Below are 5,105 nucleotides of genomic sequence, written 5' to 3'. Positions count from 1 at the left end.
ATTAGGCAGCTTTTTAACCATCTTGGAGTTCTAATCCAAGCCATGGAGCAGATGGAAACAATAAAGCTTTTTGCAGGGGAAAACAAAAAATTCTAGGCTTGCAAACTATTTGCATCAAGAGGTTTCTTTCTACACGTTGTATAATCCAAAAATCCAGTAATTTCAAGTTTGGTAACTCAATGACCACATGTAGACCATTTGTTGCCTTCAATCAGAGAATGTACCAGGCTCAAAGGACAGAATCAATTGCACCCCTCACTCCAGGTCTTAAAATTCCTCAAAATGGAGGGCAGCTTTACAGATAACCAGGGAGGCCTCAGTTATCCTGGAGTTAAAAGGAAGAGGAGTCTTGGAACTAAACTTACGTGGCAGAAATAACAGCCATGCCCCTACCCATACAATACAGACGATGGCATTCTAGAATTCTGCAGTATTATATTGAAATGCCGCTAGTAAAACAACAACAACAAAAAACAGCTGATTTTCTTTTTTGTCATACAATGTGGCTTGTGGAATCCCCAACCAGGGATTGAACCCTGGGCCTTCAGCAGTAAAAGCCAGTCTTAACCACTGACCTAAGGAAAATTCCCGATTTTCTTAGTAAAGAAAACCAAAAGACCTTTTATATTGTCTATAAAATCGGACAGTATATCAGTTTTAGGAGTTTCAGATTGTTCATGATTCTTTACCAGTGAAACCAGCATCTAATTCCCATGATTAAACAACTACAAAAGATGAATATTCTTTAGAAGCTTATTCTAAGTCCCTCCTACCAGTCCCCGAACAAACAAGATCAAGCAGGTAGCTGCAACATTAGTGACATGTAAAAAGAGAGTTTGAGGACATGCTTAGAGTAACATTAGTAACTACACTCAGCATCTAGTAACACTTGAAAGGACTGACATAGCTCTGGGACTATTCAACACAGGTAGTTCAGCTTAGACTTCAGATGGTCTTATTCTGTAAGTAACATAAAAAATGTGGAAAATTGCAAAAATTGCCTCAAATTCTATCCCCCTGCCAATGTAGATTTACTCTTGAATCTATGTAGGTCATGTGACTCCCTTTGGCCAATGTAATGCAAGCAGAAGCTTAATACATGCTTTCACACTGGACTTCATCCTCGGCTGTTCTTGGAACTCTCCCACCATGTAAACAAACCTGGACTATTTTGCTGGAGCATAAGACAAGTGACCCACCCAGTCACCCTGGCTCAACAGTCAGCTCACCAGCTGATTTTCTGATGAGTTTCTCAAGCTGCAACCAAACATTTGTGTTTCAACCATCACTGTCTACGCTGATGGCAAAAGTCTTCATTGTCTTGCTCAAAGGTAAGTTTCATGATATTGATTCATTTGGCATACAATATAGGACTTTTTTTTATTCTTATAAGATCTTACTATTGCATACAATTTCATTAAACAGTATATTAATCTGCTAGGGCTTGCATAATGAAATACCACAAACTAGCTGGCTTAAACAACCAAAATTTATTTTCTCATGGTTCTGGAGGCTAAGTCCAAGATCAAGGTGCTGTTAGCTTGGTTTTGGAGGAGGCTTGTTTCTGGTGGATAAATGGCTACTTTCTCACCATGCCCTCATACAACCTTTCTTCTGTATACAGGTGCAGAAAAAGAGTTTCCTGTATCTCTTCTCCTTGTAAGGACACCAGTCCCATCGGATGGGGCTCCAAACTTTCTGCCCTCATTTACCCTTGTGCTCGTGTGCCAAGTCACTCAGTCATGCCCGACTCTTTGCGAGCCTATGGACTGTAACCCACCAGGCTCCTCTGTCCATGGGATTCTCCAGGCAAGAATACTGGAGTGGGCTGCCATGCCCTCCTCCAGGGAATCTTCCTGACCCAGGGATCGAACCCACATCTCCTGTGGCTCCTGCATTGCAGGCCGATTCTTTACTGCTGAGCCACCAGGAAAGGCCCATTTAACCTTAATTATCTACTTAAAAGCCCGTTCTTGAGATACAGTCACATTGGGGGTTAGGACTTCCACATATGAATGGGGGGGGGGGAGAGACACAGTAACTCTAAGAGTGATTTTTAAATTTCAATAACTATTTATAACAATATTTACTGATAATTTACCATTTGCCCTAATCTATACTATGTAGTTTATACATACTTTCTCATTTGATATTCACAGCAACCTTCCAAGATAGGTATTCCCATGGAAGGTGAGGTAACTGAGGCTTAAGATGCTTGCCCCAAAAGACACAAATGGTGGGTGGTAGAGTTAGTTGCAGAGAAGGCAATGGCACCCCACTCCAGTACTCTTGCATGGAAAATCCCATGGATGGAGGAGCCTGGAAGGCTGCAGTCCATGGGGTCGCTGAGGATCGGACACGACTGAGCGACTTCACTTTCACTTTTCACTTTCATGCATTGGAGAAGGAAATGGCAACCCACTCCAGTGTTCTTGCCTGGAGAATCCCAGGGACAGGGGAGCCTGGTGGGCTGCCATCTATGGGGTCGCACAGAATCGGACATGACTGAAGTGACTTAGCAGCAGCAGCAGAGTTAGTTGGTCTTAATCTAGGTCTTCCTGACTCTAGAATCCAAGATCTCAGTTCCTGTGCCATGCTGCTTTCATTTTCAACTGTTTTCATATACATGATTCAGACTGAAATACTATAAGAACAATCATTTCCTGGAGAATTAAAATACAAAGATGAAATATTAAAAAAAAAATAAAGCAGACATTGTGAATATGGGATCTGGGTGGCCTTTTCTATATGGATTTTTTTCACTAAAGATAGTTTTAATGTTTGTTCATGTTGTAACATGTATGAATCCTGCATTCTTTTTTTCCCCCATAGTAATTAAAAATAAATAACATGCCATTTACCATTAAAAAAAAATACAAAGATGTGTAAGTGATTATGCAGACAAGTAGAATGTGCAAATCATGGTGAAAAAGCCTGTATTCTTATTCAATTAAATCGAAACTCTTAGGTCTAGGAGTCCAAGTCTTCCAAAATTTACCCAGCCCTTCATTTCCAATGATATCTCTCGTTACAGTTCACTATCGATATCATCACCATCCACTCCAGAAGGGTACCCGACAGCCCAATAACAACATAAAGAAAATGAAGTCACGTCATATGACTGGAAACCCTGTAAACGTAATGTATTTTAGACCAACCTGTTCTTTACCCCAGGAGAAAAAGAAAAAAAAAAAAACAAAACAGGCCGTACAGAGTTCAGAAGGAGAAAATCTAGGACCCATCTCTCCTACCTTACCAGTCCCTCCAGTCCTTAAAGCAAAATTCTCGAACAGATCTGCAGTCTCTAAAATCACATTACATTTCAGAATTACTCTTGAACATGATATCAGAATCTTGTTTTATTCTTTTGAAAAAGAGCAGGAGTAGCAATTTCTTAGAGGTCAATATAGACTTTCTGAGAAGATATTTCTATGACTGTGTGGTATGTATGAAGCAACATTTGACCAGTTTATTCAGATGAATGATTTAGAGAATGTTTCTCTTCATATTAAACTTCAGAAGAGGAAAGGCTGATGGAGAAAAAAAATGTTCATCTAAGAAAATTTCTATGAACAGAAGAGATCTGGCTGTTGTTCAGAGTCATTTGTCAGGTGGCAAAGACATCTGCAGACCACATGTTGCTCTTCAAGGTCAGGAGAATGCTCTGGAAAGTGAAGTCTTAGAATAGCTATCCTGTGGATGGCAATTCAAACTAAAGATATCTAAGTCTCTAGGAAATCAGTCTTACCCTTTGAAGGACCATGAAAACTATTTTCCTCCAAATTTTTGATGATTTTCAAGCAGGTTTACAAGCATAACTCCATCTGCTCATCTTTGATTTCTCTGACAACTACCCTATAGTTTGGAAGCATCAACCATAGGATTTGGAGTTTTGTCAACTGAACTGTTTCCTTTTTAAATGAAAATACATTATAAAGCTTTGGAGGAAAAACATTTGGCAACAAAAGTTTGGTTTTATTTACATGTTGAACAAATGAGACCCAAGAGGGAAAAAATACAACCTTTTCACTGTCATACTGTGACAAGTTCTTAAACACATTTCCTGGGATTTCCACTGGCAGTTCAGTGGTTAAGGCTGCGCTTGTGCACTGCAGAGGGCACGGGTTTGATCCCTGGTTGAGGAATTAAGATCCTACATGCCAAGAGGCCAAAAAAAAAAAAAAAAAAAGGAAAGAAGAAAAAAAAAAAAGGATGTGGTTAAACAAATGACAGAACTCAGTATCTTCAGTTTAAATAACACCACGTGACATATTAGTATCCAACTGACTTGCTCAGTGTTGCCAGTTGGTGTCAAAATCTAGAGGGAAAATCTAAATATTTAAAAGGATGTGTAGGTCTATTTATTGGTAATATTATCATTATTTGCACCAGAGTAAAAGAATTATAGGATTTGAACAAATTGCATATTTTGCCCTGGACCTTTGCCTTGGGAAAGAAGTAAATAATTATTGCTAGTTGATAGTCAAAATTAAGTCTCAATTCATCAATTTAAATGGTCTTGAAAGACATGCTCTTCACAGGCTTCCATGAACTGCGTTCCAGAATTTTAATTTTTTTGGATTCTGGATTTAGAATATCTTTTCATATAAGAGTGTCTATAACCCTCTCTCTGTCCCTTTTTTCCACGTAAAAATACCATAAACTTGTAACAAGGACATTGAATCTTTACAATGTGTCACAATATTTTGTCACCGTGAAAGAAGGCACGGTTTCCCAACTATAACCATGGGAAGTTTAATTATGATTTCTCTCAGCAAAACTCATGAACACTATCTAATAAACAAGATACTTGGAAACAGAACACTAACATCTTCCAAATCAGCGTTCTTATGAATTAAAAGATTAATCTGATGTTTGGATGAATTTTTCTCTGAAATGTGTATGGATTAAACAAAAGGGAAAATAATTAAATCAAAGCATTTTAGGTTTTGTTAGCTATTAGGACAGCTATTTAAGATACTATTATAGCTATTACATTATAATATCTATTGGTTCTTCTCAGGAAGGAAATACTTCCTTCAGTTTTCCTTTTAAAAACATGCATTAATATCAAAATAACAAATCTTTTCAATGATAGTTTTAGT

This window comes from Bubalus bubalis, chromosome 4 (assembly GCF_019923935.1).
Source record: "Bubalus bubalis isolate 160015118507 breed Murrah chromosome 4, NDDB_SH_1, whole genome shotgun sequence".
Lineage (NCBI taxonomy): Eukaryota > Metazoa > Chordata > Mammalia > Artiodactyla > Bovidae > Bubalus > Bubalus bubalis.
The sequence above is the reverse complement of the archived record's forward strand: the minus strand, read 5'-3'. Positions refer to the sequence as shown.